Source organism: Camelus bactrianus, chromosome 11 (assembly GCF_048773025.1).
Source record: "Camelus bactrianus isolate YW-2024 breed Bactrian camel chromosome 11, ASM4877302v1, whole genome shotgun sequence".
Lineage (NCBI taxonomy): Eukaryota > Metazoa > Chordata > Mammalia > Artiodactyla > Camelidae > Camelus > Camelus bactrianus.
Window position 1 is genome coordinate 122,515 of NC_133549.1, and position 26,746 is coordinate 149,260.

Consider the following 26,746-nt stretch of genomic DNA (forward strand, 5'->3'; position numbering starts at 1 on the left):
CGTGGTTGCCAGGGGCTGGGGGAGGGGAAGAACAGAGAAGTGACTGCTAATGGGTACAGGGTCTCCTTTCGGGGTGATGAAGTGTTCTGGAACCAGACAGAAGTGATGGTTGTGCAGTACTGTGGATGCGGTAAATACACTGAATTGTGCCCTTTGGGATGGTGAATATCATATTAATATCTTAAATACCTTAAAATAAAAAGTACCTTTAAGAAGTTTTAAAAACAAGAAGAAGATGGGCTGAGTGATGAGAAAACACTGCCTGGCGAAAGCAGGGTGTGACCTGGGTGATCTCAGGTGGAAGTGCCTCACACTGCCCTCTGCCTCAGCCCTGGGTGGCTTGTGCACAAGCCCCCACCCTGCAGAGTTCCACCTCCCCAGAGACCCCTCCATCCAGTCCCAGCCTGGGCTCCAGCCCCAAGCTACCCACTGCTGGCGGGGGAAACCACTCACTGCCCGTCCTTGGCCCATTCCACCTGGGGCGTGGGGACCCTGAGGTCTGGCACTCCAGCTCCGCCCCTGCACCAGCCAGGCCCAGCACCTCCTGGGCGGCCCCAGCTCCAAGCACGGAAGGTGGGACGGGGGGAGAGAAGGGGTGGGGAGTGAAAATGCTCAAACCCCACAAGCCCTGCCTGCCGCAGGGCTTTTGCATGTACAGGTCCCCTGCCTGGTGAGCCTTTCCTCTGCCCACTCAGCCCTCCTGGGAAGCTCCCCCAAGCTCCTGGCTGGAGGGGCCCCTGCTCTGTGCATCCTCAGAGGCCCGCCCTACTCTTCCATAGCACGGAACACAACAGTAATTACTTAGCTAATGGTGTTGCTATCTCATGTCTGTCCCTATCGCTCTGTGACCACAGGCCCAGTCTGTCATGGGCCCCTCTGTGCCTCAGGCTCCCAGCAGGCAGTCTCCCCTTTCCCCTGACCTACCTAAAAGGGTAATGGCTGCAGGGCCAGGCACCCTTGGGAGCTGTAGGGGCTCAGGCCTCACTCACTGAGCACAAGGAGACCGACGTCCCTCTGGGCGGTCCCGGCCTGGTTCTCGGTCCAGCAGGAGTAGAGGCCCACATCGCCTTCCTCGATCCTGGGAAAGTGGAGGGCCTGGGCCCCGTCCAGGTAGTGGTGGCTGCCCACCTCGGGGATCTGGGCAGAAGAGGCCACAGGGAGCTGATGAGCCAGGTCTGGCCATCCCCCAGCACCAGCAATGAGGAAACTGAGGCCCAGGGATCTGGTTGGTTTCCAGAACCCAGGGCTTCTGACTCCTGGAATAGTGTTGTGTCCTCTCCACCATGCAGCCCTCCAGGCTTCATCGTAGGACCACAGTCCCCCATGGCCCTGAGCCCCAGTGCATTCCCAAAGACACCTATCACCTGTCACATCTTCCTGCCACACACGGCACAAACAAGAACCTATCCAGAAGGCCTGAACCCTATCCAAGTCCCACCCACAGCCCATCCACCCCAGGGAACACCTACCAGCTGCCCATCTTCGAGCCACACGATCTCAGGGGCCGGAAGGCCATTTGCATCACACCTAGGCATCCCGGGGAGCAGCGGGAGGTGTGTACAGGCAGTCCTCCCAGCTCTAGGGTCCTCGCTCACCGTGGACCACCAGCTTGGCTCGCCTGGGTTGCAGAGCCTGCTTCATTGGTGGCCTGGCACTCGTAGTCTCTGCCATTGGTGGAAGAGACGGAGGCCAGGAACAGGGAGCCTTCATCCTGCACCGCCAGACCCGGACGGCCACGCAGGGGCTCCGAGGACGGGCCCTTCTGCCACGTGACCTGCAGCTTGGGTGTCCCTGGCGGTGCACAGAGTCATCAGCACAAACACCTTGTCTGCTTCCCTCTCCACATGCACACTGCCCCCCTCCTTGTGCAAATGTCACTGACCCTACGGTGGGGAGGGGGGGTCCCAGGTACCTCCTAGCCCCACAAGCTGGAGGAGCGGCCCTCAGAGCTGCAGGTGCCCACACACCAGCCACCTTCCCACCCAGCACTGCATGTCCACACGGCCTCCCAGAGCCCCAGGGGGTCACAGGCATGGTCTCAGGGACCCCAGCTGGAATTGCCCCCACCAGCACTCCCAATCCCCTCACCGGCCCTGGGCCTTCTTTTTTTTACACATCACCTCCAACTTTCTAGCATACATAAGATGTAGTTCTTTACGAGTTTTTTTTTTTTTGGTCTATTGTCTAGCTTCCCTACAAGGGCAGGGCTTTTGCTTTTCTCCCTGCTGCACGCCCAGCCGCAAGCCCAGCGCCTGGCATGCAGTAGATGCCACATGAATATACAAGCCTGCCATGCTCAGCACCCGTACTGTCCCATTGGGTCAACGCATAGACAAGAGGTCTGGCACCGCTGACGACAGATGCCCGGCCCCACCGTGAGCACCACAGTCCTCCTGGAGCCCCTTCTCTGACACTCCTCACGTCGGACTGTCCAGCATCTGGCTCTGCCACCAGACCGTCATCTCATCTGGCCTAGCACACAGTGGGTACACAATGAACAGCTGCCCCAGTGGGCCTGGGCACACAGTAGGTCCTCTGATCAGTGCTGAAGAAATGACCCAGGCTACCAAGCGGCACACATGCCCATGAGGCCTGGTGCCTAGTGGCCACAGTAGGGCTCGGGTTCCCGGAAGCCCCAGCTCTGCAGACTTGCTGAGTGACCTCAGGACAAGGGCCGCCCTTACCCACAGCTCTGCCTTCTCGGCCCACACCTGCCTTCCTACCTCCACTGGCACCAAGCAGGAGGGGAGCCTGCAGCTCCTCCATCACCCCATCGACGTCCACTGCCGGCACGAGTCAGCGGGACTTTCAATCACTGCTAGTACCAGTGATCATTAACAACCCCCCCTTTATCTGCCGTCTCCCCTGGCAGCAAGGTGCTCTTTGTAAACACACACTCTCTCTTTGCCTCACTTGCTCTTTTATCTGTTCAGCCACAGAGGGGGAAAGGTGGTGGGAGGAAGGGGTGGGCCACCCCATTGTGGGCGGGGCAAGATTACGATGCAGCACATCCAAGGCATCCTGGGCGTGGTCTCGTTCAGGAGGGCCCCTGCTCCACCCACCAAGCGGGCTTCTCCGCCCTAAGTGCTGGGGAAGCTGCATGGTGGCTGTGAGGGGAAGGGAGGCCTGTGGCCACCAGAGCTCTGGGATCTCTAGGCTTCTTAATCCTCAGTGTCTGTTTTCCCATAGACTCCTCTGCCATTTCCTCTGTGCCTGCTTAGGATGCCTGCCCGAGTGTTCCACTGCCAGGGACCTGCTCCCCACCATGGGGACACGCAGGTGAACACACACACACACCACCCACAAAAACACTCATGCCCCCCCAGCTCCTCAGCTTCTCCAGAGGGCCCAGCCCATCCTCCCACCACCAAGGATCAAGACTGCTGGCCTAGAGGGGCACTGAGTTTTGAATGCTGGGACTTTTTTTTTTCTTAATCAATTTAGAACATCTATCCCCTAAAGGAGCTGTAACACAGAACTGCCCCAAAGCTCTGGGATGGGAAGACTCCAGGGGACTAAGGCTGTCCCTGGAAATCACTCACCTCACCGCCCCACTCCCATTTTACAGGGGCCAAGAGAGGACCAATGATTGCCCCCGATCACCAGCAAGTTGGTGGCCAGGCTCCTGACCTCTGTCCTGCCCCACAAGGAGGAGGTGGGTGGTGCCATGCACTGCAGGTACCAGGACTCCCTGGGCTCTGGTCTTTCTCCTTTTGCCCTCACAGCCCTCCGAGCCCAAGGTCACATGACTGGTGGTTGCCAGCTCCCAACACTGCCCCCCAGGCAGCCAGCAACTTGAAAGGGAAAAGGCCAGGGGCAGCCTGGGGTGCAGGCGCTGGCTGGGATGAGGCAGTGTTATCAGAGGACTTGGGTTACGCTGACCTGGATGAACTCCGGCCCAGAGGACAGGCCCCTGGCTGACCAGAGATGACAGTAGAGTTGTAGGCAGCCATGAGGCAAGCAGGGCAGGAAGCCCGGGCCAGTGGTCCCACCTCCCACCTCCCATCTCCTGAGAGTGCCTTGCTTGCTGTTACCAGAGACTGGCACAAGGTGGCGCACTGGTCAAAGGCAGGACAACGGCCCCTCCAGGTGGGCAGTTCTGCATGAGGGAGCCCACCTGGCTCCTAGGGCTCCCACCTCAATGCCTGCCAGGCTTTTCTGTAAGCGGCCACTTGCCCCTTAGACACCCAGACACCTGCCTTGCTAGAAAGCACCATCCATGTGGTGGTGGTGGTGGGAGGGGGGCACAGTGCATCCTCTCACCAGTCATAGAAGAGCCCAACTCGGGCAGGCAGCGGGATCCACCGGGAGGTTTTACAGAAAGGTAGAATCATCCGGTTAACCCACTTTCCCGAGCCCCTACAATGTGCCAGGCATGATGCTGGGACCTAAAACTCCTGTTGTCCACTGGGCCTTCACAGCAGCCCTGTGTGGAAGGATGGGTGTGACCCCACTGTACAGCTGGGAAAACTGAGGCTCAGAAAAGAGATGGGAACCGCCCCGAGGTACACAGCCTGGGAGGATTGAAGCAGGTTTCAGTGCTGGGCAGTTTACCAATGGGTGGCTATCTTGGCCCCACACTGTGCTGTAGTCCCAAAGGGCTGGTTTACTGGACGTGTGAATCATCCTCTGTGAGAAAGTCTGGGGATTGGAGACAGGCAGGGGCCACCAGGCATTGATCCTAGGACACTGGACTAGGAGTCCACTGGGTTGGGTCTGACTTTGAACCCTTCTGAGCCAGGTAAAGCAAGTCCCTTCACCCCCGTTTCCTCATCTGTAAAATGGGCACACAAAGGGCCTGTGACTGGGGCTGGTGAACAGATTCCATGTGCGCTCAGCCCAGGGCCTGGCACTTGGTCGCCAGAAATTCCCCCTCCTCTAATGCACACGCCTGCGGCTCCCCCACCCTGCTCTGAGAGGGGGCATGAGGTCTTGTTTGAAGACCCCTCCCACAGCTTCCATGGTGAAGCTGCAGCCCAGAGACCTTCTGTGTTAACGTGCCAGGGCCGGGCGGACTCCGAATCCGGTGCTCTTTGGTGTCCTGTTGTCCGGCGCTGTGTTGGGCCCTCAGGAAGAAGCAGTCCATCACTGGCCTCCCCAATCCAGCCCACCTTGCTGAAGTCACCTGAACATCCCACAGGGATCTGGGACCCCCAACCAGGCTCCTGCAGCTGGGCTGGACCCCAGGGGGCCCCTGCAGACAAGATGTCACCACCCAATATGTACTGGCTCTGTGTCGCCCTGCCCCCCTTGAACTGGGAGGGCAGCTGTGGCCACTGGCCCTGGCTGGCCCTAAGCACAAGCAGCCAGCATGGAGGCGGGGGAACCCATGGGCCCCTCAGCCTGTGCTCATCAGGGTCTGTGCAACTTCAGGCAACTAGCTTTGCCCTGCTGGTCCTGTCTCCCCATCTGCCAAGAAGGGTCATAATCCCCCTGCTGAGCAACCCCCTCCTCCAGTTTGCCCTGAGCACCCAGCAGGCACTTGGAGCAAGTTCTCTGAGGACAGTTGTACATGATACACTGGGTAGTGGTCTCTAGAGCCCGGGCACTGGGCTGAACCAACTGGGTCTGACCCTGTTCTGCCATGTGCTTGCTGTGTGAGGTTGGGCAAGTCACTTAACCTCTCTGTGCCTCCGTTTTCTCCTTTTGGGAAAAAGAGATAACAGTGGTACTTAACCTTCACAGAGTTGTCCAGAGAACCGAAAGACCTAATTCACAGCACGGTGCCTGGGACAGAGGTACTCAGCAAAGGTCAGCTGTTACCATGGTGATGACATTGCATCCATAACAATACGCAATGCAGTTTTGCATTAAAACTCTTATATAAATGGCATCGTGTGTATGTATGTGGGTCTAACTGATTCATTTTTCACTGTTGTATAGTTGTCTTTTGTGTGATCATATCACCATTTATTAATTTTCTCCCTTTTTGGTGAACATTTAAACATTTAGAGTTTTTTCTTTCCTCCCTCCCTCCCTCTTTTCATTCATTTGTTCGTTCTTTCTATCACCACCAGAGCTCTCTGCACACTGATGTATGTGCCCCCCACACACAGGAGCGGGACTCCTGGCCACAGGCTCACGCACCGTCAGCGCTCACAGGTAGAGACTCCATCGTTGCCCCTTGCAGGGCAGGGCTTTATCAGAACCTTCCAGCTGTATGTGAAACATGCAAACTCCCAGGCCCCACCAGAGACTCTGACTTGTGGGGAGACTGGAACTGGGGTTCTACCAAGGCCCCAGGTGGCTCTGGCACAGGTGGTCAGGGGACCACCCCTTGGGAACACTGCCCCAGGTCACAGGGAGGGGCCCTGTCCCGAGAAGCAGCCCAGCGGAACAGGTGGAAGCAGGGCTGTGACAGCAAGTGGCCTCTGCGTGCTGCCATTTGGCCTCTTGTAGGCTGCTCTGAGGCCAAGGACTCCATCTCCCTAAACTTCCGTGTCCGCATCTGGGGTCACAGGAGACGGTACATATGCAGTGACATGATGCGCACAAAGCCCACCGTGCCTGGGACATAGTAAGTGCTCAATAAATGGCCCTGCTGTTAGTAAAATCCCTGCCCCACTCAACGTGTCTGTATGCTCGCCCCCCCCCCCAGGCCCCAACCAGCTAGGCAGTCCTAAGTAGGTCCCTTAATCTGTCAAAGTAGAAGAAAAAGGGGGAAGACACCACACAGATGTTCATTTGTCCCAGTGACAAGTAAACATTTCCCCTGCATGACTCCACTCCCCCGGCTTGGCTTTACTCATCCACAGTTGTTTTTTGCTTTTGTTTTTTTAAAATTAAATAATGTTGACATCCACCAAATACAAGCCAAATCAGTTTGAGGCTGAAACATACACATTCAATCACACTCGGGGGAAGGGACACAGTTCCTTTGGTGACTTTGCTTCAAACCTTGACTAGCCCAGCAGGGACACGTGGGTCAGTTGAAAGAGGTCTAGGCTGGGCACCAGAGTTCGGGATCTGAGATCCAGTTTGGCTATATGCTGTGCAACTCCAGGCGGGGCAGTCGGTGTCTCTGAACCCCAGTTTCTTCATATTTGAAAAGAAAGCTCTGGACACTTGATCTCAGAGTTTGCTGTCTAGTTTTTCTAAGAACTTTAGAGACCACAGAACCCCTTGCTCCCTCCCTCACCTAGCCCTTAAAAGGATAGGAAGGGGAAGCTTCTAGGGGAAAAAAAAATGCAAGAAACTTCCAAAAGTGGAAACAATTCTCAACAATAAAAGTAGGCATCTTTTCTTTCTCGTGATGAGCCCCATGTCATTTCCTAGAAAGGAAATCCTGCTCACTACACCCAAAGGAGGAAATGGAAAGGGAGACCCATCTTACAGATGGACAAGCTGAGGCCTGCAGAGCCCTCACCACACCGGCTCGTGCCACCTGCGGGCCCCAAGAAGACACATCCCCTTCTGTCTTATTTGCCTTTGTATCCCTGGAACCTAGCCCAGACCTTGCATAGAGCAAACCCCACTCAGATAAGATGTCAGGAAAAAATAAAGCAGCAGTCATGGGCCCTGGGGTCAGCGGGACAGGACCTGAAGTCCTGGGGGTTCCAGGACAGCCCTTCTGTCCCCTATGCCCCGCTCTCTCTCCACATCCCAAGACTCCTCGAGGTTTGGGGGCTGCAGAAGTGGGAGGGGAGGTGAGGGCAGGAGAGAGGTGGGAGGAAGTGGGGAGGGCCATGTGCGTGTGGTGCCATTAGCAGCAGCCTCTCCAGCACCGTGAGAGCAGCCAGATGGCTCTGTGTGGTGCCCAGATGAAAAGACAGAAAGGTTCGAGGGGAATTTCCTGTTCATAACATCCACTGGGCTCGAGCTTCACTGTAAGTTCACGCAGCCATGCAGATGGTGGGGGGTGCTGGGGGAGATTCAGGAGTGGTTCACTTACCCTGCCAGGTCCCCCGGGTCCCACGAGCTCCAAGGGGGATGTACCTGCCCAGAGAGGCCAAAGGGCACCTGATAGAAAGTGCAAATTCTTAGGCTGCACCTTCGCTGCATCCCAGCTGGGGGTCACCTCTCCAGCTCCTCTGTGGCTCAGGGAAGCCACCCCTGCTGCCCCAGGTGGATCCCTGCTCTCAGTTTCATGCTTCTGGAGCCACTGGGGCATTTATCACATCTGTAATCACCTGTCACCGTCTGATGGCTCCATGAGGGGCGGGGCCAGGTGTGCCCAGGTTCCTGCCATGACCCCAGCCCTTAGCACAGGCACTGCCCCCATAGAAGCCTTCCCTGATGAATCCAGGCAGGTTACACTTCCCCTGCTCTGAGTTCCCTGGAGCCCAGGTCAGGCAAATGCTCCTTCATTCATTCACTCACTCATTCACTGATTTGACAAAGAGCCACGGGGTTCAAGGTGGCCCGGCTGCCGCTGGGGTGGAGGAAATGCTCCCTGTCCTCAGGCTGCTTAGAATCTGGGTGGTGCGTCTGCACCCAGTCCCTCCTGCTGTGTCCCGTGCTCATCCTGCTGCCCCCGTTTCTAAAGAGCACATCCAACCTCCCTGGGCGAGCAGAGCCTTCCGGGAGGAGGCTCAGTGGCTGTTGAATGAACAGCGCCCCCTGCAGCACCAAGCCCACCAGAAACTGATTCTCACCCGCAGCACGTGGTCAGGACAGACGCCCACCGCACGTCAATGTGTGCTGGGTGTGTGTCTGCTGGGTTGGGGTGGGGTCTGAGCCTGAGGCAAGGATTCCTCCCCTCCCCGCCACCAGCACCAGCCAGCCTGGAGGGCATCTCCGTCCACCAGCGGCCTCTCTGACCCTCACCTCCTTGCTGGGGCCTCACCCACATCATAGCCCCTTGTAAGGAAGCCCCAGACAGGAGCCCCAAGCTGGAGAAATTTAGGGAAAGGGGCCTAGTACTAACCAAAGGGCCAAGCACAACGTATGGCAGGGAGGGAGGACGCACCACCTGGGAGCTCATGTAACATAAATCCAGGGATGCTAACAGCGAAGGCTGTCAATGCTTGAGCGCTTCCTGTGTCCCAGGGCACAGCTAAGCCCTTTCGCACGTTCTCATTTGAAATTCCCAACAGCCAAACACGCAAGGCAGGCAGGTCCTACTATCATCACCCTCTTCTGCAGATGAGAAAACCTAGTCCCAGAGAGATGAAATCCTGTCGTCCACGGCCATCCTGTGGTCAGGGCAGAAATGGGACTCTGCAAACAAGCTCCCACCAATTTGGTGACCTCGATGTTCGGCTCAGAAATTTATTTCACTTGAATGTTCCCCAGAAAGAGAGCTACTGGCCATAGGCTGGCAAGACCTGACCTCAGAGCCACCAAGCCAAGAATCAGCATGAGCCGTGAGGACCTACTGAGGTAAAGACCCCATGCGGGGCCTCTGGGCGGTCCCTGCCATACTGCTGGCTCCCGGGGATGGGGCAGCTATTCTGGATCATCATAACCCAGCTGCAGCCCCTACCCTTCCACTGGGCCAGGAGAAGAAGTGGGTGTGCTGACTGCCCTGCACCACCCTCAGGGTGCTCCATCCTCTCACTGTCCCCTCCCCTCCCCTGGATGGTTTGGCCCCTTGTGGGACCCTGGCTGGCTGCCCCTGGGAGCCAAAGCCAGAACCAGGAGCACTTGCTGCTGTTCCAGCTACACATCAGAACCACAAGCAAACACTGTTGCCTAGAAACCGCCTCACCCCAGCATCCCTGGGCTGAATCATGGTACAAGAGCCACTAGGCACTCTCCGGCCATCATTGCCTGTCCAACCCTTTCATTTGTCAGATGGGAAGACTGAGACCCAGAGAGGGGAAGGGCCTTGCTCAAGTTCACACAGGGAGTGGGGTGGGGGTGCGGGCTGGGATGGGACCCCAGGTCTTCTGCCACCTCATGTCTCTCACACCTGGAGCTGGAATCTTCTCTCTCCCAGGCTGCTTTGGCACAGTTCTGAGCACAAGAGATCCTCAGTAAATCCTGCTGACTCCAATTCTGAATTCACAACTCGGATGGTCCTTTCACAAACAACAGTCCCACAGGGTAGGAAGCACCCAGTGACCATTCCCACCCTTGGACACAGCCGTTTCCTTTCGGGGCTACATCCCCAAGGAAACGACCCAGAAGATAAAGAGAAGCATTTGAGCAAAGATGTTCCAACAGCCCTATTTATTACCGCCAAAAACTAGCAACGGAGCATCTGCCCCAAACAGAGGAAGAGCTTAGCAACCATGAGAGCTAAACGCCCTGGAATGTTCTTTTACCCTTTAAATGAAAATCTATGACATGGGCCAGGATGAATCTAGAAAATGGGTAAATGGAGGAAAAAAAAAATCAGTGCTGAGGGCAGAACAGAAGATGCCCTAAGTTTAACTATACAGAAGCACCTGCATGAACACACTGGAAGGGGTGTGGACACAGGCAGATAGTTGAGAGTTTCATGGGGACTGAAGCTTCTACTATGTTTTCTTTCCATTAGGACTTTCTGACTCAGGAGAGCAAGGCTCCCTGAGTTCAGAATATTCTCTAGAATCTCCAGCGAGAGTGGGGAACCAGACTGACCCTGGCCCAGAAGCCTGATATGTGTGTGTCTACATGTTGTCATGTTTGCATCTCAGGTGTGTCTGTGCGCATGTCCACGTGTTTGTGACTGTGTCTGTGCACCTGTCCACCTGTAATCATGCTGACATGTGTCTGTGTGTGTATGTTAAGGCCCAGCCCTGGGAGTTGGAATGTCAGGATCCCAGGTCCCCACACCCCATGGCTTCTGTTTCCCCCTCAGTGCTCAGGGCGTGATGTCGTATACCCCAGCCACCTACAGGATGGCCGGCAGGAGAAGGGGGCCACCCTTTGTCCAAATAGAGATGGAGGAGGCCTCAGAGGCTCAAGCCAAGGTCAGCACAGGATCAGGAGAAACAGACCCCGGGCAACCACGGAGTAGGTTCAGGTCTTCTGTCCCCAAGGACAGAGGAGGGGGCCACTGCAGAAGAGGGGGCAGTTCAACCAGGCAGAAGGAGCACTGAATCCAGAGGGAGAGGAAGAGATGGAGGATGAAGCCAGGGAAGAGGAGCAGACAGAGAGCAAGGCCATGCCACCAGCACCACCACTGCTCAATGTGTATTTTCCATGGGTTTTTAAAATCTGTATTTTCTGGCTGAATTGCTGTGGGACTAAGAGGAGCTGTGTACCTGGGAGAAAACTGAGCTTTATCCTGTGTGGGGAAGTGGTCAGAGTGCCATAGGGAGGCCCAAAGAACCACAGGTACCCAGAACCTGCAAATGAAGTTCAAATGCAAGTGACCAATGGGGGTGGGGTACACGGGGCCTCGCAGTCCAATGTCACCTCATCACTGGCCTTAGTCATGACCCTCAGAGGCTTGTCCATGTCATGTGACCTCTTCATACGGATCCTGGGCCTGGCTGTTGGCGGAAGCATCAGGGACTGTGAGCAGAGCAGGGAACCAGGGATGGGGCACAGAGGAGACCAGCATGGTGCCCCCAAGCAGCTGAGATGGTACTGCCCCCAGGGAGGTACAGGTCAATGGGCTCTGTTATAACGGAGGAGTGTAAGTTTTGGGGTGGGCTCAGATCCGATGGTTCCCCCAGTCTCCCCCTACCTGTCCACGACCATCCTCCCTGTTGGAAGCTTGTCTTGCTTTGGTGACCCTGGAATGGTCCTCCTGCCCCAGTGTCTCCACTCCTCTAGCTTCTTTCTGTCTGGTTTCCCTTCCCCGGGGACATTCTGACAGGTTCTGTCCTCCCTTCTCATCCTCAGTCATCTCAAATATTCTCAGGAATAAATGGGATTAATCACCAGATGATGCCCAATCTCCCTGTGCTTCAGGTCCAGGGGAACACTGGTTCCAAACAGTTCAACATACAATTAATTATTTAATCACAGTTGTGATGGGGGCTTTAAAGAGGGCTTTCCAGAGAGTTCACAAGGTGATTTGACTCAGCCTGAGAGGCCAGAGAGAGCTGAGATCTGACTGAAGGGAGAAGTCAGTTGTGCCAAGAGGTGAGGAGGGAATGGCATTCCAACAGAAGGAACTGCATGTGCAAACGCCCTGAGACAGGATGGATAGTTTAAGGAATTGAAAGGAAGTCAGAGGGCCTGGGCACAAAATGTCAGGGAGAAGGGTGGGTGAGAGGGCTGCCAAGGGGGTCCAGTGTACAGCCTTGTGTCTTTCCAAGGCTTGTTAATCTGATAGCTTCCCTACATCTCATTACAGGGGGCTGTGTTGGAATTATTCTTGGTACCATGAGCATGCTCATATTGCTGGGGACAGTGTCATGAGGGAGGACAGCTTTCGTCTACATGCTCTTCAGAGGGGAAGAATTTGGAGGTAGGATTGACAGGGTGCAAAGAAGATGCAGGTAAGGTCAGATTGTCCATGCCCTTGCCTCCCATGTCTCCCAAATCCCTCTCCCAAGACAGGAGCGGCCATCACTCACTGTTGACAGAAAGCCGCATCTCCTGGCTGGAGAAGCCCACAGCGTTGGTGGCCATGCAGACATAGGCTCCTGCATCGTGGGCAGGTGGCTGGGTGATGACCAGGGTGCCATCCTTGCTCACATTGTAGTGGGGATTCCTGGAAGCCAGGGCATTGGTTTCCTGCTGTAGACCACAGGTGACATCAGCAGAGCCCACACTCCATGGCGGCAGCTTGCATCATTCCTCTCCCAATGATGTGCTGGGCCTACCTCTCTTGTTACCTTTATGGTAACAGGCTTCACCTACCTTGGTCCAGGTGATGAGGGGGTGGGAACTCCTGAGGCTACACAGGGGACAGAGGCTGGAACCCCTTCACTGGTGAAATGGTGGGTGGCAGTGGGCTGGATTCTAGGTGGCACTTTTAAAAACAAACGAACTTCATAAACCAAAGTTCAGAGGAGCATTATTCACAATAGCCAAAAGGGTGGAAACAATCCAAATATTCATCCATCAAAGGACGATGGATAAAGAGAATGTGGTGTGTACATATGGAATATTACTCAGGCTTAAAAAGGAATAAATGTCTAATAACATACTATAACATGGATGAACTTTGAAAATATGATGCTAAGTGACATAAACCAGACACAGAAGGACAAACACTATGATTCCATTCATATGAGATGCCTAGAAGGGGCAAGTTCGTAGAGACAGCAGTAGAATGGTGGTTGCCAGGGGCCGGGGGAGGGGAAAATGGGGAGTTAGTGCTTAATCAGGGATGGCACCTGGTCATAGAGTTTCAGTTTGGGAAGACAAGAAAGTTCTGGAGATAGACGGTGGTGCTGGTTGTGAAAAAGTATCCCACTGAGTTAAAAAACCCATCCTGAAACTGTGTCCCATGGGGTTAACAGAAACTGGCAACTAACAGAAATTCTTCAGCTTGTCTTCTAGCTGGTTAGAACCCCCTCTGCTTGAGCCCAGCTTCGCTGAACGAGCTCGCTTAATTGTTTTGCTGCAAATTGCATGCCCTGCAAGCTTCATGCAGCCTAAACAATAAGATGTTTACTCCAGTTGTTTTCCAGGAAGTTGAAGTCAGCTGTGTCTAGTTTGAGCTCAAGCTGGCTAAGACTGGCTGGGACCACCTACCCTAAAACTGGGCCCCGGGCAGGTGTCCGATGAATGACGTTTTGATGTCAGAGGGCCAAAAACTCCACTCTCCGATCAAGCTAGGCACCTCCATTTTTGAACGTGCATCCCATGAAGAAGCAAGCAACGCAGATACACCTGCACAGAACACCATGACCTCACCTTTTCCCTACCTGCAATCACCTTTCCCCATGCCTGAGACCACCCTGCCTCTTTGTCCCGTAAATATCCCAAGCCCCTCGCCTTCCAGGAGGCAGATCTGGGACCTGTTCTCCTATCTCCTTGCTTGGCTGCTTCGTGAATAAACTCTTTCTTTGCTGCAAATCTCGGTGTCTCAGTGTTTTGTCTTGTGTGTTGGGCAAACAAACCTGGTGGCAAAACAATGAGAAAGCTACTTATGCCTCTGAAATGTACACCTAAAAATGGTTAAAATGGTAAGTATTATGTTATGTGCATTATACCATGTTTTAAAAAAAAAAGAAACAATTTTAACAGGAGAATACAGCCATCACTGTTATAAACTGATGCCCCAGACAAAGGGCAGCCTGTGTCTAGGAACCAGCTGTGTCATTTCTTAACTCTGGAACTTTGGATAAACCACTTAATCTTTTGGTACCCATATTCCTTGATCAGCAAAAAAGCTAAATTGACCCCAATTCCCTGCCCACTCTCTGGGGAAGGACAGATAAGAAATGGCAGAAAATAGTGTTCACAGGACAGAATGAACTTGAAAACAAGTGCCAAATCCGTCTTGGGCACCATCCAGATTTGCAGGCATTAAAACAGGAGGTGGGGAGAGATTGGGATCTCTAAGAGGACTGGGGGAGGGGGAACTGGCATGGAAAATTCAGGAGGGAAAGCCGGAAGCCAAGGGCTCTGACAGTAACACTCCAATCCTTTAGGGAGGGAAATGCCCTCCCAGATTCTCTCAGGTGGCCAAAGCCAGCAAGTCGATGAGTATTTGTTGGACGGAAATGAAATGAGCCAGGAGAGCTTGATGGCCGGCCACCTCTGCGTGGTGGGAAGTTAGGGGGTGACGCCCTCTGCAGAGGCAGCCTTCCCTCATCCTGTGATGTGGTGAGTTACCCTGCCTCTGTGAGCCTCAGCTCCCTTAACTTCAGAATGTGCCAGTCTTTGAAACCCACCTCTTGGAGCAACAGAAAATTAAGTGAAACACACACCGAAGCTCTCGGAGGTCTGACACATGACACACGGCCGACCTTCGATCACTGTTATTAATTGGATTTATGAGGAGGCAGGACGGCTGGATTCTCGACCCAGCCTCCTTCTGAACCTCGGTTTTGCTCTACCAAATGGGGAACGATGAATTCTTCCTGCTCATCCCTCAGGGGGTTAATAAAGCAAAGGACAGAAACAAACAAACAAAAAGAGGATATTAACATCCAAGATAAATGACAAAATGTTACTGAACTTAGTTTAAACTTCTTGCCTTATATTAAAAAGAACGGTGGTACCTGGTTGGGTGGGTGAAGGGAAACGGAACTTCCAACACTGCGGGTGGGAGAGTAACTGGGCAAAATACACGAAAAGCCCTAAAAACGTGCAATCTCTGTGAGTCAAAACTCAGGTACACATTAACAGTTTATCCAAAGGAAAGAACTGATCATGTGGGCAAAGGTGGAGCACAAGGACCTTCAGCCCAGGTGTTCACGCTGGTGAGAAACTGGACATGAGGGGATAGGTTAGATACTCCCGGCTCATCCAAACAGGGGACAATGCAGTCTTAAATGATGCTTTGAGTATTATTAACAGAAAACAATTATAATATATTGTTGCAAGAAACACTCAGGTTGCAAGACAGTAATATTACGTGGTTCCAGTTGGTTTTTAAGTATTTGTATGTATGTGCATATAAAGAATTTATATATAATTTTTATAAAGTATATCATGTAAAAATAATTTATATACAATGTACATAAAGAATATATATAATATATATACATTACATACATACAGTGTATGTATGTTTACCCGTACAAGCTCATGTGTATAGAAAGGATAAAAGATACACACTGAAATGTAAAATTATTCTGGTTTTTCGTAGCTACTGGTATGGGAGGTTTATCATTTTTTTTTTTCTTGTTCAATCTCTAAATTTCCTACAGTGAATATGCACTATCTGGGCAATTTTTTAAAACAAAGGTGTTTAAGATCAAGTTCCTCCCAGGGGCCTTCCCCCATCCCATCCTGTCCCCTGCCCTCCCACCACCACTACCCCAGGACTCACCCTGGACAACCAGGTCCACATCCCTATGTTAAGAGCCTGCCGTGTTGGTGACCACATACCTCCCTGCATCCTCCAACAGTGCTTGGTCAAGGTTAAGGCTGCCATCTGCTCGGATGGAATGCCAGCTGCCAGGTGGGAGCTGGTAAGATGAGGAAGCACCAGCTTGTTTCAAGGGCCCCACTCAGAACCGGCTAAGAGAGAGCCCTCCAGAAAGCTCACTGCCTGCAGGCCAGTAGGGGGCAGCCTGGACTGAGAGGCCAGGGGTTCAGAGAAGGCAGGGGGGTGGATGTCACAACCACTCAGCTCCCACCACTTCCCTGAGACTTGTCGACCCCCACAGACCCTCAGGGCCAGGTGGGCCTGACCCCTGGCAAACCGTTGACCCTACTCTCCCATGGCCAGCTGGACCAGGGCAAGGCATCTGACCCAAGGGAGCCAAGGGAGCCTCTCCTGGAAGTGCAGAGTTGGGGCCAGAGCTTTTACTGAGTAGGGGCTGGAGCTCCGAGGCCCTTCCACACTGAGGCCACAGAGAGAAGGGACAACCCATCCATGTCTGTGGGGAGTGAACAGAGCCACGCGGAGCAGAGCAGAGGTGTGGCCACATCAGAAGTGGTCCCAGAGAGAGAAGCATCCTGGTGGCTGCCCCAGTGTGTCCCCATCAGGACCAGGGTGGGGCGGGGAGTGCTGGTCCAGAATGGGGCCTGAGGCAACTTCTGTAAAGAAGTCCAGCCAGTCCATCCTTGATGAGGGGCCCAAAACTTTCCACCAGGCCTGAGCCCGCTTTGGGCCTCCCTGTCCCTGTCCCATGAACTTGGTTGTACATTCTGCCCTCAGGGTCCAGGAGATTCTCCTGGCTGTCTTGGTACTGGACCCTCTGAGGCTCAGCGAGCTTGAGGGGGTTTCTGCTCCTTGCGCTTGGCAGCTGGGCACGCACAGGTCCACCCAGTGTCCCCACTGAGCCAAAACAGGCTCTGCGTCTCTGGCTACTCCCCGTCCTGATATGGATGAGGCCCGTTGGATTATACCCAGGCAGGTGGCTCACTGCCCCAGCCCACACGCCCAGGCAGGGTCCTCCTTGGGGTCACATCTAATTACACAGCCTGCAGAGGGTGTCATAGGCACGATCAGTATCCAAGCCTGTACGATCCGAGAGCGGGGTCTTTCTGTACTGCATCAGGGCTGGGACAACGGGGCTAGGACCAGCTCAGCGGGAATAGAAAGATGCCACACAGCCACTGCCTCCCTGCATGTCTAGTGTCTGCCATCTGCTGGGGTGAGAGCACCTCTTTACAGCCTCCAGGGCAAAGACCCCAGGATGTCCGAGGACAGGCCACAAGCACTGAAGAAAAGGGAGCAACAAAGAAAGAGTGAAAAAGAGAGGGGAAACAGAGGATAATAAAGAAAATCAAATTGATGGGAAGGGTCAAAGCAGCCACTGTGCACCCAGCAGTGTGCCAGGCAGCCACGCCAAATGTTAAGCTGCACAGGTCCCGTCTCTGCCCTGGAACCATCAGAGTTTCGGTGACAAATCTGTTGTGTCTGTGCCCCCACTAAATGGCTGCTTCTCAGCTACAGCACTAATGAAGCACAAGGTCCTCCGGCCAAGGACCTTACAGGTTGAAGGGTTCCATCAGCGCATTATCAGAGAAGGCTCTGGAAAGAGGCAGGAAAGAGGGAGGAAGGAAGAGGACATTCCAAAACAGGGGAACCGCTACATAAAATAGATAAACCACAAGGTCCCACTGTACAGCACTGGGAACTATGCCCAATACCTCGTAATGGCCTAGAATGACAAAGAATCTGAAAAGGAACATATGTGTAAGTGAATCACCATGCTGTACACCAGAAATTAACACACTGTAAATCAACTATACTTCAATAAAAAGTAAATAAATAAAAACCAAGACAGAACAAAACAGGGGAACCACAGAGCGGAGGCTAAGGCGTGAAGGTGACAGCGCCTCCACCTGGGCACCAGGAGCCCAGCACTCACCAGCCGGCCTTGAGCCAGCGCCTCTCAGGGTGGGGCCTCCCAGCCAAGACAATGCAGGGCAGGGACACAGGCTTCCTCTCCAGTACCCGGACGGTGGAGGTGCTGCTGGCGATCTGTGGGGGGGGTCTGTGGGGAGAGGAGACAGTGTCAGACATATTGGATTCCTGTGGGTGGTCATTCAGGGGACAGAGGCCCCTCTCCCCAGTGGAATCATCAGGGTTGGGGATCCTAAAGGGTCAAAGGGCACACTTCTTAGGGAACACTGCCCAGGAAGTAGGGGTCCAGATACTCCTCTTAGAGAACCTGGCTATGGACACACCTGTCCCAAAGGACAGGCAAGCATGGGGGCCTCCCCAGGGGTGCCCGGCCTCCCCACCAAGCCCTCCTCTCCAGACCCACCAGCGAACCATGTCCAGTCATGATGACGCAGGCTTCTGCCTGCACCTTCCCAAAGACATTTTGAGCTTCACAGATGTACAGGGCGTGGTCTTCAGGGACCACACCTGAGGAGCAGGAAAGAGGCAGGCCTGACTGTCAGAGCAGACCATGGCTCCAGCCCCCACAGGCTCCAGCTCCCCAGGTGCAGACAGAGCCCTGGGCACAGCCTGGCCCTGCAGAGGTAAGAGGGCTGGGACAGCAGGGAGGAAATAGATGGGGGATACGGCTGGGCCTTGGAAGGGTGAGAAAGCCTCAGTTTGCTCATGTGTAGAATGGGGATCATTTATCAAAACCTGCACCTTGTAGTGTGATTGGAGGGGTCAACAGGTGGTGCAAATACAGAGCTCAGCACTGGGCCCGGCACGTAGTAGATAACAGTAGCAGCAGTGATGGTGACGAGCTGGTGATGGTGATGACGAGGGACGCTTACTCTGTGTCAGGAACTGTGCTCAGAGACTTACATGTATTCATTCCCCAACGATTTCTTAAGGTGGCCTATTACTAAGCCCAGGTGGTAGGTACTGTCATTATCACTAGCATGACTGGAATGATGTGAATAGTCCCCCAGACAAAATACGACCCTGCATCAGCCTGACCCAAGGCCAGACCTGGCAGTCAAGGTCCTACTCCCGGCCACCCAGTTTGGGGACTGAGGGTGTTGGAAGCCATTTTGTCTCCCTGTCCACCATCCCTCAGCCCCAGTCTCTTACTTTCAAAAAACAGCACTCCTGAATCAGGCTGCCCAGTCCTGCTGCCCCGCCTGGGCCCCAGTGGCTGGCCATCTCCATGGTGCCAGGTGACTGTCTGCGGCAGCAGCCGGTGGCCCAGCACGCTAGGAGGGTGCTCCTCCCTAGTCCCATTGTGACATCCCTGGGCAGCTCCTTCAGCTCAGGTGCATCTGCAGGGAGGTGACCGGTCAGCCACACCCCAGTGGCTGGACGCACGCAGCCCTTAGAGCACTGTTCCAAGGACTGCTTCCCCTCCCATTTCTGGAAGGTTCCTTCTCTTCCAGCCTCACCCTTGTGAAACTGGGGCTGACCCATCTCCAGGGCTCCAGGGCAACCTGAACTTGGCAGTGTCCACACCTCGCTTTGCCCAGACGTGCAGGGAAGCAGCATGCCTGCTCCCGGCGATGACACCTCCCGGAAGCCCACCTCTGGAGCCCAATTCACAGGAGCCCCAGCGCCTCCAAGCTCCCCCACTGCTGCCCTCCTCCTGGGCCACAGGAGCTTCCTCTCACTGGTGCCCTGGACTCCAGCAACCATTTCCATGACCCCAAAGAGCCAACTTCTGGGGAGATTCTAGAACATCTTTATTTAAGTACATCTTTCTCTGCTTGCTGAACGTTTTGTAATAAGCGTATAAATCTCTACCACAAAATCAAAACAGGCCGATAAATAACTTGACCTTATATTTATGGTCCCAGTGGGACACTTGAGAGTGAAAAGAGCATCCTTACACCGGGATGACAGATCTCAGCCAGGCCGCCCTGCGCAGCCTGAGTTAGAAAAAAATGTTCAAGCAACACACAAGGGTTTATTTTCTTAATTTCTGTCCCACACCCCCCAAATCCCATGCCCTTCATACAAGGTAACCACGGTTAACAGATTGTAGTGTTTCTTCCAAAATTTTTTCTAAGCATTCTCTTACTTTTATAATCAGGGAGTGGAAATAAGTTCTTTCCCAAACCAGAAACTCATGATCCTTTCCCCCTTTCTGCGGGCCAGAAGCAGGTCCAACTCCAGACAGGTCCAGGCCCTGTGCCCTGCAGCTTCTGGGCACTGTCCTCAGGTCCCTGTCCCCAGACCCATGACCTGGAAAGTCCCTCGACCTGTTTTTAACACATTGCATTCAGCACCATGGAAAACACTCCGCCTCTTTCTTCTTGCTGTCTCTTTCCAGAAATCTCCCCTATCCATCCAAATCATGACATCAAATTTCCCTCCTGGCTTCAAGCAGTACGGAAGTTCAAGGGAGACATAGACAGAACTTGGAAAATCACCTCAAAGGAAGAAGACAGTCTTGGGCCCAACCTCAGACAGCACCCGCCCGCCCCTGTCCTTTCTCACTGGGGCCTGGAAGCTGCCGCAGCTCAGAATTCAAGAAAGCCTCTGATTCAGGTGCCTCAGCTGGGGTTACTGGTCCTGCAGAGCCCTGGCCTTGTGGGGCACAGCTTTGCTATTCCCCCTCCCCTTCCCCGGGCCTCCCAGGCAGAGCTGAGGCTCATCTCCAAGGACAGGTACCCCCAGAGCCTGCCTTCCCCACTCTACCCAGTGCCCCGCAGGGCTCAGCTCAAAGCTCCCTCCTCCAGGCAGGCCTCCCTCCCACTGTCTCTCTCACACTACTTCTTGACCACCTCTGTCCTTAGCCAAACAGCCCAGCTTTGTGTTCCAACTGTGGGATATTGCAGAGCACGATCTCTTCCCTGTTCTCCTCCCAGTCCTGCACTTCCCTCGGAGAAGCAACGGTTGACTCGTAATAATAAGTGAATAACATGTACAAAGGTGAGCATCTGGAATGCCTACTGACAGCTATGGTGATGGTGCTTTTAGAAACACGATTTCATTCGTGGTCTCAATAAACTTATGAAATGGGTATTCTCACAACCCCATTTTACAGATGAGGAAACTGAGGGCCAGAGAGATTAAGGAACCAGCCTGAAACACAGATCAAAGTCAATGGCAGAGTTGGGATCAGAGCCCAGGTCTGGCTGCTGCTAAGGTCCAGGCTCTCAGCCGCCACACCCCTGCCTTCCCCCTATTACTCAGGGACAACTTGGCACCTCTTCTGTGCTCTCCAGAGGTGAATCCAAAAGCAGCTAAATTCTAGTCTCAGATCCTGCCCAGAAAACGGTGACTCGGTCTCCCGTGCAGCCATCCCCCTGTTCCTCATTGGAAACCCCTAAATAAGGCAGGACCCCAGAACCCTGTACGGCAGAGCTGAAGGTCCTCTGGTCCCCTCACTGTGCAGATGGGAGACTGAGGCCCAAGGGAGGGGCGGGGCCAGTCCTGATCCTGCAGCACGTGGCGGGGCTGGGCTTCCACTCCGGGCTCCTTCCAGGGCCTCATCCTCCAGGCTCAACCACCTCTGCTTTCAGGCTCCAAGCCCCCTCCTCACAGACTCCCAGGTGACCCTCTGCAGGGAGGGACTGTGAGGTAGCTGGCTCTACCGCCATCAGATTTCCCCAGAGATGGCCCTTTCTGCCTTGGCTTTGGGCAGGTCTCTAGGGCAGGAGCTGCAAATGCCCCAAGACAGGCCTCGCACCCATGGACTCTCTCACGCAACTTCTTGACTACAGAAGCTGCTGGGCTCCCTGGGGAGTTCCAGGTCTCATCAGCTGACAGCTGCCATGTGCCAGTGGGGAGGCAGCTCTGTGAGGGGACCCTGGAACACCCAGGAAGAGAGAACAGCCCCCCTGAAGTATGCCAGCCAGCAGCCCAGGACAGGGCAGGACAGGAGGGTCTGGCCACCTTGAGGGCTGCCTCTGCCTGTCCCTGCAAACCCCACCCCTGCTTTCCCGACTTCAGAGGAGCCAAGACTGCAGTTAACGACATCCAGCAGATGGGGCCACTCCCCCCAGCTCCCAGGGATTTTCTAGAAGGAAAGGTGCCCACCGATTCTAGGTTGGCAACACCTTGACAGAAGTGACGACTTCCCTTCCTCTGACTTGGCGTCCAGGGCAAGGGACACTGGCCTGAAGGCCTGAAGCCCAGGCAGGGCCCCCATGCTGCCGCTGCCCACTGGGGAACCTGGGTGAACCCCTTTACCACTCTGCCTCAGTTTCCCCATCCAGAAAGAGGTAACTACTTTTACCCTGGTTCCAATGCTTTAAAGATCCAGGGCTCTTTATCATTGTCTGGAGACCCTGCAGCCCCCATCTCCTCTGCCAGCCCCCCAGTTCCTGTGACTCAGAGCCCTGACCCTGCTTGGGAAGGAGCACTGCTATCAGCCTTGACTTAGTTTGGCCAGGAGGAAGGGGGCTGGGCTCAGGCCCAAAGACTGGACAGATGGGCAGGGTGGGCCATGGGAGAGGCCGGCCTCAGGCTCTGCCCTGCACTTACAGAGAATGCCAGGGTGTCTGTGAATGAGACAAGGCTGGTGGGTGGCCTCGGCATCCCCCTCCTTCCCCCATAGAAAGATCTGGCAGTTGGGCCTGGAGCCACAGCCCTATTGGCCAGGGCTGCAGTGTGACTTTCACGGGCCTCTTTCGAGAAAAAAATATTTTAAATTATATTTTATGATTGTTTATAAAGACAAACCCAATCCAGGCTGGATTCATTTTTATCTATTTACTATTCTTCACTTTCTTCTTCTGATGTCAAAAGAAATTCAAACCAGAACACTGACCAAGGGCCCTAAAAGTGTCACATACTCTGGGCCTGGCCTCTGGGGCCTGATGGAGAAGCCGCCCTGATACTGGCCAGACCTGCCACGGAGCCAGGCTCTGTTTCTCTCCCACTGCCCCAGGCTGGCCAAAGGGTCTTTGCTCCCACAAAAGCACACCCCTTGCCCACGTGCTCATCCACCCAGCAAGCAGGCGCTTCAGGGTTGGGAATAGGAAGCAGAGATTAGAATCAGAGGAGAGAAACAGGGCTGCATGAACACCAACTTGGAGAGAACTCCAGCAGGGCAAAGGGAACTGAGCTCAGGGCAGTTGTAAAGTAAAATAGAAAGGCCACCAAACTAGGGGAGGGGGGCCCACCACGAAGCCTGGTCACCAGGCACGTGACGAATCACCCCGCCTCACCGGGTCCTTGTCAGCCCTGCCCATTCAAGCCTGGAGTGAAGTACATTATCTCATTAAACCTCTTGAGGACTTTATGAGCAAGCCTCCACTATAATCATCCCCATTTCACAGATGAGGAAAATGAGGCTCAGAAAGGTAAATAAATAACTTGGCCAAACAAGCAGCAGGACCTGGACATCGATCCAGGACTCTTCTCTGTCAAACACCAGATCCAGAGGGAATGCCAAAGCACCTTGCAGGGTGGCCCCGAACACAGGCCCTGGCTGGCAGTGCAGAAGGAGGCTGCCCTCCTTTCTGTGCCCCAAATGCCACCAGGAAGCGGGTTCCCAGCTGAACAGCAGGAAGTGGGCACAGTGCCCACCCATTCCCAGCTCTGGCAGGCTCTGCCAACCTGGCCAGGAAGGCTGCACCACAGGTGCCAAGCAGATGGGCGGGAAATTCAATCTCCCACCACCGCTGCCAGGCCAGCTCACCCCAGACACACAGCTGTTAGGCCACGATCCACCTCGTCCCTGACCTGAAGGCCAGAGGCCACCAGTGGCCCAGTGGCCCCAGAAGCCTGCTTCTAGGATGCCAGCCACCTCCTCACTCTGACGGGGGGAAAGGGCCGCAAGACCAATGGCTGGCAGGTGAAAGGCACAGGACGAGGCAGGCACGTCAGCCTGGGCCCCAAAGAAATAAGGCTTTGCTAGAAAGAAATGAGATATTCAGCAAAGGATGACTCTTGTAATGATGCCAAGAGCAGCCCTCCCTAGAGCCCCCTCTCCACTGACCCAGGACCCACTGACTAATCACAACCACAGTGGCATTTGGCAGTCCACCGTGTCCCAGGTCTTTGCGATCTCTCCCTCACACAACATCCAGGAACACTTGCAGTTGAGGAGCCCGAGGCTCAGAGTGGGGAAGCAACGTCCAACTCACCTGCTGAGAGCATCAGGATCAAGTCCAGGGGCTAAAGGCCTCGACTATGGGTTCAAATCTCAGCTCTGCTGCTTGCCAGCTGTGTGACCTTGGGCAAGGCACTTAACCTCTCTGTGCCTCGTTTCCCCCATCTATAGAGGGGATAATGATAGAGCCCATCTCAAAGGGCTGTGAGGAGGATTTCAAGTTGGTACATGAAGTGTGCTTAGTGCTGGCCCCAGCATGTGGCAGATTTCATGGGAAGTTTTACTTCTAGTTTTATTATTATCTAAACCTATAATTTTCCACACCCACCCCACCCACCCGAGCGCCCAGCCACACAGTACACTCTAGAAACAGAAAGTCTGAGCACACTCTCCTTAAAACCTCTCACTGCCCCCACAGAACAAAGCCCAAACTCCACCAGGCTCCCTAACCCGAGGCTGGGAGTGACCCACAGCAGGGCAGCCGCCTCGGCCTCCCCTCTTCCCACCATCTCTATGTCCCACTTGCTACCTTGTTTCCCTTCCCATGGGGAGGTCTGCACATGCTGTTCCCTTTGTCTGAAACACTGTTCCCCAGCTCGACACCTGACTGCTTCTAGGCTCAGCATAGATATCACCTCCTCCAAGAAGCCTTCCTGGCCTCCAGTGCTGCCAGAGACAAAGAAGCCACCCACAGGCCCCGAGAATGCTACTTCTAAATGCTCGATACACTGAATATTCTAATTGTCTATTTACCATCTCTTTTCTTTTCTTTTTAAAAAAATTTTTAATGGAGATACCAGGGATTGAACCCAGGACTGGGCACTGGGCACAGGGCCTGGCCACTTGGTGACCGTGTCTCAGAGGAATAAATGATGGAAATGAATGAAGGCTAAGGGTACCTCAAGCTTGAGAGGATCCCAACCCTGAGATAGCACCATATCCCCCAGGGCCAGACCCTCCTGACTAAGCCCCTGTGGGGAGCCCCTTGGACATCCCATCCAGCCCAGTTAAGTACATTGTCCATTCTCTGCACTTGCCCAGAACTTCTAACACCTGTCTCTCCCATTGTGGCCACAGCCAACCCTCAGAGCCCAATCCGCTCTGGTTCAGCATGCCAAGGAGCCATGCCCACAACTTCTGAGCAGTTCCCAGTGCCCGGGATCCAGGCCTGGAGCTTAGACATCATGACAATCACAGCCAAGGCCATGTACCAGCCACAGAAGACTCCAACCTCCTCCTTGTCTGTAAAAAGGGGGTAACTGCTTCTCCATTTATTAAGCACTCATGATGGGCCAAACCCTGTGCTAAGCATTTAATGTCTGATTTCACTGAACCCTCACAACAACCCAGTAAAAGAAGTAGTGTGGTCAGCTCCATTTTACAGATGGGGAGACAGAGGGTCAATGACTTGACCAAAGCACATAGATGGTAAGTGATGGAGACAAGACTGGAACTCAGGTCTTGGGCATGACAATGCTCGAGTTGAACCAAACTGTTTCTGTGGTAGGCAGCCTCCAAATGGCCCCAGTGACCCTTGCCTCCTGGTATTCACACACTTGAGTGGTCCCTGCCACCTACCATGTACCAGGGTTGGTCTGTGTGACCAACAGAATATGGTAGGAGTGATGGCATGTCACTTCCAAGACCATGACTGGTTATAAAGACTACTGCTTCCATCTTGGATCCTCTCCATCTCCATCTCTATCTCTCTTGACTCACTCTGGGAAAATCCATGTCACAAGAAACCTTCTGGAGAAGCCCATATGGGTAAGGAATGGAGGCCTGCTGCCAACAGCCACATGAGTGAACTTACAGTGGATCTTCCAGCCCTGGTCGAGCCTTCAGATGATCAAAGTCCTGGCCAATGTATTACTGGCCATCCCAGGAGAGGCCCTGAGGCCAGAACCAGCCAGCTAAGCCACTCCAAGAATCCTAACCCTCCAGAACTGTGAGATAATAAATGCTTATTGCTTTAAACCACAAAGTTTGTGGGGCAATTTGTTACACAGCAAGAGGGAACGCATACACCATCTCCCTCTGAAACCCTTGTCCCACATACTCTGGATCTATATGATGCAAATTCCCCACTGGCAAGCTACATGGCTACATTCTCGCCTCCCTGCTCAGAGGTAGGGCAGGTGGTAGGGAGGGGGGGCAGGTGGGGACAAGTTATACACTCACGTCCAACTTCCAGCCAGATTTCTGGCAAGGTGTAGCCCAACTCATTGACAGCTCGGCAGGCATAGATGCCAGTATTCCTCTCCTGAGCCACCAGGATCTGCAGCATCCCAGAGCTAGAGGCCTCAGGGGCCAGAATCATTTCAATACCCCCTGGACCAAAGAAGAGAAAGCATCAGGCAGGTACCCATGGTTGCTGTGGAAGGCCAGGGAATCAGGCTGCCTTCCTGACCCTGCCCTCCTGCAACTTCACAAGGCTGGAAACTTGGAGGGGTGAGTGTAAGGGAAAGGCTCCCCACAAAAGTCAGGACCCCTATTGTTTAATAGGTACAGATTTTCAGTTTTGCTAAACGAAAAGAGTTCTAGAGATGGATGGTGGTGGGGGGGTTGTATGACACTGCAATTATTCCTAATGCTACTGAACTGTATACCTAAAAATTGTTAAGATGGAGAATATTATGTATATTTTATTACAATTTTAAAAATTTTAAGTCAGCACCCCTGGGTCCAGTTCCCCGAGCCCCGCGGTTGACCAGAAGTGAGTCTCAGCCTGTCCCCCAACGTGTGACAGGTTTTCACCCAAGAACTCCTTGCCTGGGCTTCCCTACCAGGTCCCCGTGCCCTCTGCCCAGGTGCAAGGTGAGGCTTGGATCAGCTCTGGGAGGGGCTCAGGGTCGCTGAGATGACCAACCCCTATGGCTGCCGCTCTGAGGGCCTTTCTCTCATTTCTC

The 26,746-nt window shown here is 54.0% G+C and overlaps 1 pseudogene; it reads right to left on the reverse strand.

Annotated features, from left to right (window-relative positions):
• Positions 1 to 10,729: 10,729 nt before the first annotated feature.
• LOC141579228 (hemicentin-2-like) lies at positions 10,730 to 26,157 on the reverse strand (annotated as a pseudogene).
• Positions 26,158 to 26,746: the final 589 nt, after the last annotated feature.